This window comes from Hypomesus transpacificus, chromosome 13, assembly GCF_021917145.1.
Source record: "Hypomesus transpacificus isolate Combined female chromosome 13, fHypTra1, whole genome shotgun sequence".
NCBI lineage: Eukaryota > Metazoa > Chordata > Actinopteri > Osmeriformes > Osmeridae > Hypomesus > Hypomesus transpacificus.
Genome location: NC_061072.1, coordinates 4,237,504 through 4,252,684, shown reverse-complemented (window position 1 = coordinate 4,252,684; position 15,181 = coordinate 4,237,504). Strand labels below are relative to the sequence as shown.

Here is a 15,181-nt window from a genome sequence, read left to right as displayed (position 1 = left end):
CTCCACCTCTTTCTTCTTCTCCTCTGCAAGACGGACCAGCTCCTTGTTTTTGCCCCTTTTCTGTTGCAAGAAGAAAACCAAACTTTATTTAGCTAATTACAGCTGAGTCACAAGAACATGTTACACTCGCTTTAATCAACCCTTACGTGTATTGTCCACACCATAAAAATCCAATTCTACTATCAAGATTGTTCAGCATTGTTATTCAAGAGTGTGTGGTCCACATAAGATAAGTTGTATACTGTATATTGCAAAGGCATATACAATAATGTCTGCCAAATCCCTCTTAGCCAATCAGTGCCCAGCTGACCTCCATCTCCTTGAGTTTTCGGATCTCCTTCTCCTCGTCAAACTCCCTCTTCATTTGAGCCCTCTGCTCTGCCAGCCTCCTCTCCTCCTTCGCCTCCTCCAGGCGTAGCTTCTCCCTCTCCTCTGCCTCCCTAAGATGCTTCTCCTCAATCTGGGCAGGGCCCGAAAGGTAAACAGTTTGTTATACAACATCGTGTACCTGTGTGTGTGTGGGTGTGTGTTTGTGTACAGTACACAACATCCTTTAAATCAATGGCTTGTTGAAGCTAAAAGACCCAACAGCCACCAGAGGCCAGGGTCTTGAAATCTGTACATAACACATCCCAAACCATACCATACCACACTGTACCTGTTGTTTTAGGCCAAGCTTATACTTATCCAGTTCAGTGAGTTGATGAAGCGTTGGCTGGTTAGGAAACACATTTCCTCTGGCAAACATGGAGGTCTGGACAGGGGCAAAACCTGCAAAGATAAAGTAGAACAGTCATATGCATTGTGTGTACGTGTGTATTACATTCGCGTGAAATGATGTGATGTCTGCAGTGTGCCAGCTGGTGCATTGACTGTCTACCAGAGGCTGTGTTGATGGGAGGCAGTCTGTCCTCCCTCAGGATGGGCCTGGTGGCTTCTTTCAGAGAGGTCTCGGGGTTCAGCCAAGCTTCCTCATTCTGCCTGTGCATCTGCTTCAGGTCAGCTAGACAGGCAGAGTACAGTCAGACACTTTACACAGAAATATCTGCCATCAATTGAACTCCAATCAACTTATGCAATCCTGTAGGGTGAGCCAACATGGAATGTAAGTGAAACATGCTACAACGTACTAATGAGGTCCCCTTGGGTGTCTCTGAGGGGTGCGCCGCACCCTCCCCGGCCCCATGGGTCATAATTTTTTATTTCGGCCTCCAGCTTGGCCTCAGCCCGGTCCCTCTCAGCCTTCTCCAGCCTCCGGCGCTCCTGCTTCTCCTGGATCTGCAGGGATTCAAGGTTATGAAGGAATTTGGTGAGGAATACTGACTCCCCTGGAACTACATGTACCAGAGGTTTGAGGATAGACTCAGTCAGCGTACACAATGACAACATCATGAACATGAGACTTTCATCTTGCACAACTAGAATAATTCATCCTTTGTGAATAAAGATGGTCTTGTATTTACCTTTATCAGGTTATAAAAGCATAAAGATTATTTCATTATGAAACAGAGTCGCTAAAGGCTCTAAATGGGAAGGATCCCCTTTGTGAATTAAAGTAACGTATAAAAAAAAAACACAAATCTACTTTGATGTACAACTGCTCTGTTTCATCTGACCAAAAGGCTACCTACTCCCTTTTCTCGACCCTTTCTGTCAAAACCTTACATGCCCACCATCACAAGGTCCACCTTGGAATTTCATTCACCACATCTCAATTTCAACCACCACATCTCAATTTCAACCACCACATCTCAAAGTTGATGAAGAACATTCCATGTTCTACAGTTCAGTCCACATGATGGTGAGTTTGTTCTTTCAATCCCGAAACATTATCTATGAGCAGAACTAATTGCATTTGGGGTATTTTGGTACTGTATTCCAATATCCATATAGAGGTGGGGGGGAGGAGGTCACCTGCTGTTCCAGTTCCTCCTGATAAGTTGGCGCCCTCCGCTCAACAGGCTCCACCCTTCCCAGTCCGGTGGTCCTACTCTCTCTATAGGGAGGTCCACCCTCCTCAGCCCAGGGACCCCTGCCCTCGGCCAGGTGTTGCCCCCAGTGCGCCCCTGTCTGCTGGTTAGCAAACAAACTGCTGGAAATGTCACTGGTCTGGACATGATCAGAACCTGCAAAGATGAAATATATTACAACCATGTGTATTCCATGCACGTTAATGTATGTGTTATCTGCAATGTGCCAGCTGGTGCAGTGACTGTCTACCTGAGACTGTGTTTATAGGAGGCAGTCTGTCCTCTCTCAGGTTGGGCCTGGTGACATTTCTCTGAGAGGTCTCGGGGTTCAACCAAGCTTCCTCATTCTGCCTGTGCATCTGCTTCAGGTCAGCTAGACAGGCAAATCATAAGAAGTGTTTTAAATACAAGATTCAAAAGTAGCAGCAGACCAGCAAACATTTTTACCCCTGACTTCAAAACGGTTTAAAATGTGGCCCTCTACAAAGTGACTATATCAAATCATGTTATTTGTATAGCCCTTCTTACAATGTCAGAGAGGGCTTCACAGATCAGATGAGCACCTATATATATGAAAGGTGAGACAACAATGAAGGTAAGTCAAACATGCTACAACGTACTTATGAGGTCCCCTCGGGTGTCTCTGAGGGGTGCGCCGCACCCTCCCCGGCCCCATGGGTTGTAGTTCTTCATTTCAGCCTCCATCTTGGCCTCAGCCCAGTCTCTTTCTTTCTTTTCCAGCCTCAGGCGCTCCTGCTTCTCCTGGATCTGGAGGGATTCAAGATTTTAAAGGAATACGGTGAGGAATACTCACTCCCCTGGAGCCACATGTACCAGAGATTTGAGGATAGACCCAACATAGATTTTGACATCATCATGAACACGAGACTGACTTTCACTGGGTGAGACGGTCTAAATGGGATGAATCAAACTAACTTACAAATGATGTTAAAAATCGATATAAATCTACAACTTTTATCATTGATCTGACCAAAACGTTCACTCCTCCATTCTCTGTACCATTCACGTCAAAACATTACATGCCCACCATCATTGCTCTACTTGTTTCAAACATAGACTAAGATGAAACACAGAATCTTAACTCAAAGTTGAGCAAGAAAATTCCATGTATCTAAGTGCAGTCCATGTTTTGGTGAGTTTGTACCTTCAATACCAGTCACTTATCTATGAGCAGAATCAATACTATTTACAGTATTTTGCGTATTTTTGTACAGTATCCCAACTCATAGAAGGGAGGGGGGGTCACCTGCTGTTCTAGTTCCTCTTGGTACGTTGGTGCCCTCCGCCCAACAGGCTCCACCCTTCCCAGTCTGGTGGTCCTGCTCTCTCTATAGGGAGGTCCACCCTCCTCAGCCCAGGGACCCCTGCCCTCGGCCGGGTGGTGGCCCATGTACACCCCTCTCCCCCCTTCAGTCAGAGTGGAGGGATCTCTTCTGAGGGAGGCACCGTACTCCTAGGGAAGAGAGAAAAGGCTTCATGCTATGAGCTGTGATCCATTTAAAATGACATTTACTCGCTACAAATGAGGTGCCATTCACAGATGAGTATTCCTCTCACACCATTTTTGAAATAAAAGCCAGTCAGCTGTCTATACTCTACTGAATAAAGAGAAACTCACCCTTGTTTCCATGTAAGGACCATCTTGTTTAAAGTTAGGGTTAAGCTTCATTTTCTGAAACTTTGGCCCTCTGTTGCTTGAGGAAGTTCTCAAGTTCAGTTTTCTCAATTTTGCAGATGGAAAATTGTGAACACTTCTGTGAACACAAGACTGTGTTTACCTACTAGTATTTGGCAACTGGTAAGGCACACAGGTAGCCTAATTAAGACTTCTCTTCCAACTAAAGCACACCAAAAGTTCTCACACATGATGATGTAACTCCCATATTTCTGACAGTGCTTGTTCTTAACTGTGCAATGACACTAATATTAGTGGTACGCATTAAGACCTTATCTCTGTACTGAGTTTCTGTTTGTGTCAGTCTTAGCTAATATCGGCTGCCAAAGAGCGTCAGGCGTGACATCATAATGCTTTGGAATGCCAAGATGTGTCCGTTGCTATGTCAACTTCTGATTATGATGTCACGCCTGATGCTTCTTTGCAGGGAAGTTCCCTATGGTAAAAGTGGGGTTGCGCGCACCCCGAAGGACGCGGATCGTTCTCTTGTATGCAAAATAAATCAGTGATTTTCCTTCCCAAACAGTCCTTTTGATGATTGGCCGACTGCAGTCTCAGTATCAAAAATAAATACATGCACTCTAGGCCTAGTGTATCAACAGAATGATATCATCACAATTTCTAATATGTTGGCTAAGGGATAACGTTAAAATAATATCATTAGGCTACAAAATAACAGTGTGTGTGTGAATCGCGCATGGTCATTTACTTATGTTCGTAAGTTAAGTAAACATTTGTATCCCGCCTAGACAATTCATTCATTATTTTCATAAGTTACATCGGAAAGTCATCAATAGGCCTACAAAGTAGCTTGATTATATCAGTAACACTCATGAAGCTTTAATGTATTTACGTAGATGGTTACTATGAAGATTTTTATCTCATTAGGCCTACATCTTACAATTCTTTGTCCAGAATGGTCTGAAATAAAATAATGTATTTACCTCAGTGTATTCCCTAAATGCTTTGAGGTGTGTGTGTCATCCAAAAATACTACCAGTGGAACAATTTCTGTTGTCATGCCGTATTACCGTTTTTCTCAATTGCTAAAACACTAAAACCCATTGGCTGAACAAAGTTCTCAGTGGCCTGAACTCATGTAGCTAATTGGCCTGTCAGAATCAGAAACGGATTTATTCGCCATGAAAGTTTGCACAGACAAGGAATTTGCTTTGGCAGGAGGGTGCATACAATAAACATATAGGAATCTTAAATGTAGATATATGGTTTAACTATACTAAGGATACATAAACTAGCAATACTAAGTGGAATACAATTAAAATAAAATATGCAATAAAATAAAATATAAGTTGCCATAAAAGAAAATATAAGTTGCCAATTTACAGTGTAAAATACAATATAAAATACAAATATTACACTGTCTGTAATCAATACCTTAAACTATTTCACATGGTAAAACACAATTTGCGGATCTCACTTAGAATTTTCAGCAAAATTCTAAACACATTCTCATTTTTAAAACGCTTTCTGCACTCTAATGCACATGTCATCAATACTGGTAAACACAAATGGCAACAATCAAATACAAATAGAGAAAACATGTCATTGACTAAACACAACCACTCAAAATTGATTTCACTTGTTTCAAATGATGAACCAATATAAGCCAGTTCAGAGAGTAAACAGGATGTTGAAGGTGGGAAAATAGTGCTTGTGATGTCGACAAAGTGCTCTGGCCTAACTCAGCCCAAAGACAAGAAGAAGCACATTGATCACATTTACTCCTTTGATTTTTGTCCCTTTTACTATAGTATTGTATACTCTAGTACAGTGCATTGTAGGTCGTATACTGTACAGTGAACAAATTGTATGGCCCTGAACATTGTGCTTTCCATTGGTTACAGTAACGGTACTGACTGCTCAATAGATTTTGACTGGTTGCAGGTTCATATCAACAAAGAACAAAAGTAAGTTGTGAGTAGTGAGATGCAGGGTACAGTACTGTATAGGGGTACAAGGAGGAGAAAGAGCAAAACATTGCAAAGAGCAAAGCAGAGTAGTCATTTCTGATCAATTTTGAGCTACTATGATAGAACATGTTTTTGTTCATCAAAAGACAATGACGGATAAATATGAAATTTGTTTTGAGATTACGTAAAAATGTACTTCTCCCTGAGAACTATATGTTTTGAACAATGTGTTTTCTATTTTTTGGTGTATTGTTTACTGACTGCATGATAGTGTATATCATTTTGATGACTTTGTTTATGATTTGAGAGCAGTGTTTGATTTTGAGCACAGGTACAACTGTTTTGAGGCGAAAGATTGATTTTGAGCACAAGTAAAACTGAGGCGAAAGTTTAATTTTCAAAACATATAGTTCTCAGGTAGAAGAACGTTTTTCATCTAAAAAAACGAATTTCATATTTATCCGTCATTGTCTTTGATGAACGAAAACATGTTCTCTTATAGTAGCAAAAAATGTATCAGAAATTACTACTCTGCTTTGCTCTAATTTTTGTTGGTTCTTTCTCCTCCTTGTACCCCTATACAGTACGGTACCCTGCATCTCACTACTCACAACTCACTCTTGTTCTTTGTTGATATGAACCTGCAACCAGTTAAAATATATTGAGCTGTCAGTACTGTTACTGTAACAAATAGAAAGCACAATGTCCAGGGCCATACAACTTGTTTATTGTACATTAGAGTAAAAATGGACAAAAATCGAAGGAGTCATCATGTCATCAATGTGCTTCTTCTTGTCTTTGGGCTGGGTCAGGCCAGAGCACTTCGTCGACATCACATTTACATTTACATTTATTCATTTAGCAGACGCTTTTATCCAAAGCGACTTCCAAGAGAGAGCTTCACAAAGTGCATAGGTCACTGATAATAACAACAAGATAGCCCCACAGCATTGCGGGTAGTCAAAAACAAGAAGTACATATTGTGAACAACCAAAAAATAGTGCTAAAGGGAAGAAACCATAAGAGCATGTAGTTAAACAAGTTAAAAATTACACAACATTAATCTCTAAGTGCAGGTGTACCTGTAGGAAAGCAATAAAAATAGGATTAACTAGAAAAAGAATACAACAGTTTAAATCAGCTACCACTAACCAACAAGAGCAACAGTCTAAGCAAGAGTCATTGTGATTCTTGAGGAAACTAGCGTTGGGTTCAGCAAACCATTCCTAAGTACCATTGTACTCCCGGAACAAGTGTGTCTTGAGCCTTCTCTTGTAGGTGGAGAGACAGTCCGTGTCTCTGATGGAGGTGGGGAGTTGATTCCACCACTGGGGTGCCAGGCAGGAGAAGAGCTTGTGCTGGGACCGGGCGGTCTTGAGAGGTGGGACCACCAGGCGGTTGTCTGAAGAAGACCGTAGGTGGCGGGTGGGGGTGTAAGGCTGCAGGAGAGACTTGATGTAGTCGGGCGCAGTCCCGTTCACTGCTCGGAAGGTCAGTACCAGGGTCTTGAATCTGATGCGGGCCGTTATGGGTAGCCAGTGGAGGGAGATGAGGAGCGGGGTAACGTGGGAGCGTCTGGGTAGATTGTAGACCAGACGGGCCGCTGCGTTCTGAATCCTCTGAAGAGGGCGGGTTGTGCATGATGGGAGACCGGCGAGCAGCGAGTTGCAGTAGTCCAACTTGGAGAGGACAAGTGCTTGGACAAGCAGCTGGGTGGAGTGCTCAGACAGGTATTTCCTGATCTTCCGGATGTTGTAGAGGGTGAATCTACACGACCGGGAGACCGTAGCAATGTGGGCCGTGAGGGAGAGCTCGTCATCCATGGTAACCCCAAGGTTCCTGGCAGAGGATGAGGGGGTCACCGTCGCAGATCCCAGGGTGATTGAGAAGTCATGGGAGATGGAGGGTTTGGCCGGGATGATGAGAAGTTCCGTTTTGGCAAGGTTCAGCTGGAGGTGGTGCTCAGTCATCCAGGCGGAGATGTCTGCGAGGCAGGCCTCAATCCTAGCTGAGATCCCCGGATCGGTCGGAGGGAATGACAGGTACAGCTGCGTGTCGTCAGCGTAGCAGTGGTAGGAGAAGCCATGGGAGCTGATGATTGGTCCAAGTGAGGTGGTGTACAGAGAGAAGAGGAGGGGACCAAGGACGGAGCCCTGTGGGACACCAGTGGAGAGCTGGCGTGGGCCTGACAGTTTGCCTCCCCAGGAGACCTGGTAGGATCTTCCCGACAGGTAGGATGAGATCCACTGGAGTGCAGTGCCAGTGATGCCCATCTCAGAAAGTCTGGAGAGCAGGATCTGGTGGTTAACCGTATCAAACGCCGCAGAAAGGTCCAGCAGAATGATGACGGATGACCTGGAAGCCGCTCTGGCAGACTGGAGGGCAGTGGTGACTGAAAGGAGGGCAGTCTCTGTGGAGTGGCCGGTCTTGAAGCCCGATTGGTTGGGGTCGAGCAGGTTGTTCTGAGAAAGGAAGTTAGACAGTTGGTTAGATACAGCACGTTCAATTGTTTTAGAAAAGAAGGGCAACAATGATACCGGTCTGTAGTTCTGGAGGAACAGGAAGCAGGGTTAAGGGAGGGTTTTTTGAGTAAAGGGGTAACTCTGGCCTGTTTGAAGGCAGAGGGGAAGGTGCCAGAGGTAAGAGAGGAGTTTAGAACATGGAGCAGAAAAGTTATGATAGAGGGGGAGATGGTTTGAAAGAGAGGGGAGGGGACAGGATCAAGGGGACAGGAGGTGGGGCGATGAGAGAGAATGAGGTCAGAGAGCTCTGCCTCGGACAGGGGAGAGAAGGAGTTTAGACATTTAGTTGGGTCAGTAATGGAGGGTGAGGGGGTAGGAAGGGTGGGTTTAGGGAACCGACTGCTAATGTCGGCGACTTTTTTCTCAAAGAAGGAGGAGAAGTCGTCTGCTGTCAGGGTGGAGGGAGGGGGTGGGGGAGGTGGGTTAAGAAGGGTGGAGAAGGTAGAGAAAAGTTTGTGGGGGTTTGAAGCGGAGTTAATTTTGTTAAGGAAGTAGAGGGTTTTGGCACCAGTTATGTGAGAAGAGAAGGATTTGAGGAGGGAGTGATACTTATCAAGGTCCAGACCGTCTTTGGACTTGCGCCATCTCCTCTCAGCTGCTCGAAGGGTGGACCGTTCTTCACGAATAACATCCGTAAGCCACGGGCAGGGGGAAGAAGATCGTGCAGACCTGGTAGACAGGGGACAGAGAGAGTCAAGTGATGCAGTTAAAGTGGTTAGCAAGGTGTCGGTGGCAGTGTTAGTGGGGTGGGACGAGAACTCGTCAATGGGAGGGAGGGAGGATGTTACAATAGAGGAGAAGTGGGAGGGGGATAGCGAGTGGAGGTTGCGCCGGAAAGTTACGAGGGGAGGGGAGGTAGGAGGGATTGGAGGGAGAGAGACAGTGAATTGGATAAAGTGGTGATCAGAGATGTGCAGTGGGGTTACAGAGGTTAAGTCAGTGATACAGTTACGTGTCAGTACGAGGTCTAGCTGTTTGCCTGCCTTGTGGGTCGCCGGTGTGCTCAGCAGCGTCAGGTCGAAGGAGGTCAGGAGAGACAAGAAGTCGACAGCCTGCATTCCTTGAAGGTGGATGTTGAAGTCCCCAAGGATTATCAGGGGGGTTCCATCATCCGGAAGGACGCTGAGGAGCATGTCCAGCTCCTCCACAAGCAATATTTTCTCTCCTGAGACAACGGGGGAAGAAGCCTCTTGTGTGCCGTATCCAGCCCTGACATGATTCCTCACCTATGTCATCACAGGCTAATTCCATGGCTTGCAGCAGATTTACCCTGGTGTAGGGTTGTCTATCATACATTTTCCATCTCCATGAGGAGAAAAACTCCTCAATCGCATTCAGGAAAGGCGAGTATGGAGGGAGGTACAAGGTCATAAACTGACCATTGATGTTGAACCATTCCCTTACCAGAGCAGCTTGGTGGAAACTGACATTGTCCAACACTATCACATAGGTGGGAATGGGATTCTCATTTAGCTCTTGAACCCGCTGCTCAAATAAAATATGTCTTAGATTGGCAAGAAATCTGAGAAGATGCTGGGTGTTATATGGCCCGAGTGTAACATGGTGATGTAGAACACCATGGTTGCTGATAGCAGCACAGATTGTGACATTGCCACCTCGTTGACCAGGGACTTCAACAACGGCCTGCTGTCCAATCACGTTTCGGCCTCTCCTTCTCCTCTTCGTTAGATTGAAGCCTGCTTCATCGACAAAGATGAACTCATGGGGTCTCTCCAAGGATTCCGAGTCAAATATTGTCTGTGTAGGAATACAATATACTGTATGGAGAATTTTGTAAGTCGTACAGACACAGTGTTATATTGTAGAGTTCCATTAGGCCTACCGTATGCACTTCTGATTCACATACATTGTATGAACTGAAGAGTAATGTCATTCACGTTGTATGTGGCAGTACTGTACACAATCTGGATTATAGTAAATGTGTCTGAATGTACACTTACTTGCACATACTGAGCTCGCAGTTCTTTCAACCTTTGTGAGTTGCGCTCAAAAGGTACTCGGTATACCTTTTTTATTCGTATGCTGTTACGATGGAGGACACGGTCAAGTGTGTGTTGTCTTGTATGACTCGTTCCTGGATTTCTCAGAGTCGTATCAAATATTTTGAAGGACCATGCCCACTATAATGGTCTCTTGCTCCGGAGCGAATATGGCTGTCCTTCCACCTGCATGTGGCAGCCTTGCAGTTCTACAAAAAGTAGATGTGCAGTTACAAAAAATATTCATGCAGTACAATACATACAGTGATGAACTTTACAAATGTCTATTGAAACAGCTGCAATAGTGTAGTACAGACAAAAATACAGTAGTATACTCTACCTGTTCTCTTCTCTGAATGTTCTTACTATGGTGGACACAGAAAATCGGCTCAAATTGGGGTGCACTCTAAGTCCTGCTTCCCTCATTGTCAGTCCATGGACTATAACATGGTCGATGACTGTTGCTCTAATTTCATCCGATATTTCCACTCTTTGTCTTCCTCTTCCTCTTTTTCCTCCTCTTCCTCTTACTTGCCCTCCTCCTCTTCTTCCTCGTCGCCCACCTCGAACACGCACTCGTCCTCGTACATTGTTTCTTCAATTCATTCTCAGACCTTCTCCTTCCCACCTTCAACAAACTGTTTGCTCTCAAAACTGCCTTATATTGGTTGTGTCACATCATTTGACGTCAAGTGAAATCAATTTTGAGTGGTTGTGTTTAATCAATGACATGTGTTCTCTATTTGTATTTGATTGTTGCCACTTGTGTTTACCAGTATGGATGACATGTGCATTACAGTGCAGAATGTGTTTTGAGACTGAGAATGTGTTTAGAGTTTTGCTGAAAAGTCTAAGTGAGATCTGCAAATTGTGTTGTACCATGTGAAATAGTTTAAGGTATTGACAACAGACTGCACAATTAGCTACATGAGTTTAGGCAATTGAGAACTTTGTTCAGACAATGGGTTTTAGTGTTTTAGCAATTGAGAAAAACTGTAATACCCTCCATCTCCCACGACCTCTCAATCACCCTGGGATCTGCGACGGTGACCCCTTTATCCACTGCCATGAGCCTTGGGGTCACCATGAATGACGAGCTCTCCCTCACGGCCCACATTGCTGCGGTCTCCCGGTCGTGTAGATTCACCCTCTACAACATCCGGAAGATCAGGAGATACTTGTCTGAGCACTCCACCCAGCTGCTTGTCCAAGCACTTGTCCTCTCCAAGTTGGACTACTGCAACTCGCTGCTCACCGGTCTCCCAGCATAAGAAACCCACCCTCTTCAGAGGATTCAGAACGCAGCGGCACGCCTGGTCTACAATCTACCCGGACACTCCCACGTTACTCCGCTCCTCATTTCCCTCCACTGGCTACCCATCACGGCCCGCATCAGATTCAAGACCCTGGTACTGACCTTCCGAGCAGTGAACGGGACTGCACCCGACTACATCAAGTCTCTCCTGCAGCCTTACACCCCAACCCGCCACCTACGGTCTTCTTCAGACAACCGCCTGGTGGTCCCACCGCTCAAGACCGCCCGGTCCCAACACAAGCTCTTCTCCTGCACCCCAGTGGTGGAATCAACTTCCCACTTCCATCAGAGACACAGACTGTCTCTCCACCTTCAAGAGAAGGCTCAAGACGAAGGCTCAAGACGCACTTGTTCCGGGAGTACAACGGTACTTAGGAATGGTTTGCGGAACCCAATGCTTTTTCTACAGGTACACTTGCACTTAGAGATTCATGTTGTTTAATTGTAACTTGCTTAACTACATGCTCTTATGGTTCTTCCCTTTGGCACTTATATTTTGGTTGTTCACAATGTGTGCTTCTTGTTTTGGCTACCCGTAATGCTTTGGGGCTATCTTGTTGTTATTATCAGTGACCTATGCACTTTGTAAAGCTCTCTCTTGGAAATTGCTTTGGATAAAAGCGTCTGCTAAATGAATAAATGTAAATGTAATAAGTATCTACAGTGGACCTTTTTTTATTCAGTCCACTACGTTTTTAACTGAAACATACAACCGCAATTTTCAGTAAAATGGACATTCAAATGTAAATAGCCTAATACAGACGTCAAATGATGCAGTTGTAATGATGATGCTATACAAGCTAGTTTTAATTCCCTCAATTAATTTCCAGATGTGATAACTTGCCAATTATTCTACACTTTTTTCCGGAACTTTTTATGATCTACTGTAATGGCAGAAATGTGTGAAAGTTAGAGTAGAAAGTTGTGTCCAGTCAACCTTCAGTCTTATGTAATGAGTTTGTGTGACGAAGACAATTGGTTCAGTTACACCAACTAATAAGTATCCACATTGGACCTTTTTTTTATTCAGTCCACTACGTTTTCAACTGAAACAATCGCAATTCACATAAAATGGAAATTCAAATGTAAATAGCCTAATACAGACGTCAAATAATGCAGTTCCAATGATGATGCTATACAAGCTAGTTTTAATTAACTCAACAAGCAATTAAATTCCAGATGTGATAAGTTGCCATTTATTCTCCACTTTGTTTCGGAACTTTTTATGATCTAATGGATTCGTAGGGTAAAGAAGGTTGCCGTTTACAAGGCACTCTAATCTCAGAATGCCAACGGAGAGAGAAAGAGAGAGAGAGATGTGAGAGAGAATGAGAGAGAGAGAGAGAGAGAGAGAGAGAGAGTGAGTAAGAGAGTAAGAGAGGGAGAGAGAATGAGAGATAGAGAGAGACAGAGACAAACTTTGCAGTAGTGCCCCAGTCGCGGAGGGTGTTACCTGTCAAGTGAGTCCAGCTCCTCTCACTCTGAGCGCATCATCTGGCCCTCCGCCCGTTTCTGCTCTCTGAGCAGCTTTTTACGGATTGCAGACAACTTACAGAGGATGTCCCTCTCGTACTCTGGTAGGCAGCCTGACACACATACACAAACAATCACATACCAACATACCAACTAATCCACAATGTGTTGGTTCTAGCTATTTGGAACATTTAGTGTTTTTGTGTGTGTGTTAGGCCTACCTGCAGCTCTCAACTCCTTCCTAACAGCTGGGACAGAAGCTGTCTGGGATTGGAGCCCTGAAAGAGAACCCTTCTAAAAGGTGTGTGGGGGGGGAGAGAGACATCAGTTTATACCTGTTTTCAGATAAATGCTCTCCATACTACGTTTATGGTTTATACAAGCGGTAACTTACAGGCATGGGGGTGGTGGGGCATTTGCTGTCCATGCTGGGGGGACTGGGGGTGGACTGGGGGGGCCTGTGTCTCTTCTGGAGGGTGGGGATGGGGGGCGAGATCTCCCTTCGCATCTGCAGATAGACAGTAAGATGGGGATCATACTGATATTTCTGTTTGTTCAAATCTTTCTAATCAAGTTGTGTGGTCCTCTCACCTCTTGAATGCGCGCCTGTCTCTCTTTCTCGTAGCGCGTCCTCCCAGCAGCAATCTCCTCTTCCTCCACCTTTTTCTTCTTCTTGTCCTTTGCGAGACGGACCAACTCCTTGTTTTCGTCCGTTTGCTGTTGCAAGAAGAAGACCAAACTTTATTTAGCTAATAACAGCTGAGTCACAAGAACATATCTGAAAGAGAACATTCCTAAAAGGTGTCTGTGGGGGACAGAGACATGTGTTTCTACCTGTTTTCAGATGATGCACTCCACAGTACGTTTATGGTTTATACAAGCGGTAACTTACAGACATGGAGGAGGTGGATCGTCTGCTGTCCATGCTGGGGGGACTGGAGGTGGACTGGGGGGCCCTGTGTGTCTTCTGGAGCGTGGGGATGGGAGGCGAGATCTCCCTTCGCACCTGCAGATAGACAGTAAGATGGGGATCATACTGATATTTCTGTTTGTTTAACTTTCTAATAAAGTTGTGTGGTCCTCTCACCTCTTGAAAGCGCGTCTGTCTCTCTTTCTCATAGCGCATCCTCCCAGCAGCAATCTCCTTCTCCTCCACCTCTTTCTTCTTCTTCTCCACCTCTTTCTTCTTCTCCTCTGCAAGACGGACCAGCTCCTTGTTTTTGCCCCTTTTCTGTTGCAAGAAGAAGACCAAACTTTATTTAGCTAATTACAGCTGAGTCACAAGAACATGTTACACTCGCTTGAAATCAACCCTTACGTGTATTGTCCACACCATAAAAATCCAATTCTACTATCAAGATTGTTCAGCATTGTTATTCAAGAGTGTGTGGTCCACATAAGATAAGTTGTATACTGTATATTGCAAAGGCATATACAATAATGTCTGCCAAATCCCTCTTAGCCAATCAGTGCCCAGCTGACCTCTATCTCCTTGAGTTTTCGGATCTCCTTCTCCTCGTCAAACTCCCTCTTCATTTGGGCCCTCTGCTCTGCCAGCCTCCTCTCCTCCTTCGCCTCCTCCAGGCGTAGCTTCTCCCTCTCCTCTGCCTCCTTAAGGTGCTTCTCCTCAATCTGGGCAGGGCCCGAAAGGTAAACAGTTTGTTATACAACATCATGTACCTGTGTGTGTGTGTGTGGGTGTGTGTTTGTGTACAGTACACAACATCCTTCAAATCAATGGCTTGTTGAAGCTAAAAGACCCAACAGCCACCAGAGGCCAGGGTCTTGAAATCTGTACATAACACATCCCAAACCATACCATACCACACTGTACCTGTTGTTTTAGGCCAAGCTTATACTTATCCAGTTCAGTCAAGACAATCACGTATTAGATTTGAGCATTTATTGTTACATGACATGGACATGTAGATTTACTTTGGCGGAGTGGATGATCTAAGGGAAGCACTCCCTGCCTCCTCGATGCAACACATACATACATGACATATGAGGCAGGGAGCAATAGAGATATAATCCCCCAAACACACGCCACCACTCCGCCATGCAGACTATGTGTAGAGCGGACTGCCGCTGCTCCTGAGCCACAGGAGGACCCCCTGAAATCCCACTACGTACGTACTAGTGGCAAAAACAAGCGTTTTCTGGATGCGGGGGTCATGCTAACATTAACGATGACTAAGACTATGTGTGCATATCCATCGTGTTACATACCATCTGATGTGCGGTTTACCGAGCCGTCCCACGCGCACATCCCGT

General features: G+C 44.9%; 1 long non-coding RNA gene across 1 annotated transcript; it reads right to left on the bottom strand.

Annotated features, from left to right (window-relative positions):
• Positions 1 to 12,892: 12,892 nt before the first annotated feature.
• Positions 12,893 to 13,865, bottom strand: LOC124475333. The gene is made up of 3 exons (XR_006956915.1): positions 13,800 to 13,865; positions 13,129 to 13,201; positions 12,893 to 13,020 (listed from the first exon to the last, which is right to left on the bottom strand). It is a non-coding gene; the product is annotated as an uncharacterized LOC124475333 (long non-coding RNA).
• Positions 13,866 to 15,181: the final 1,316 nt, after the last annotated feature.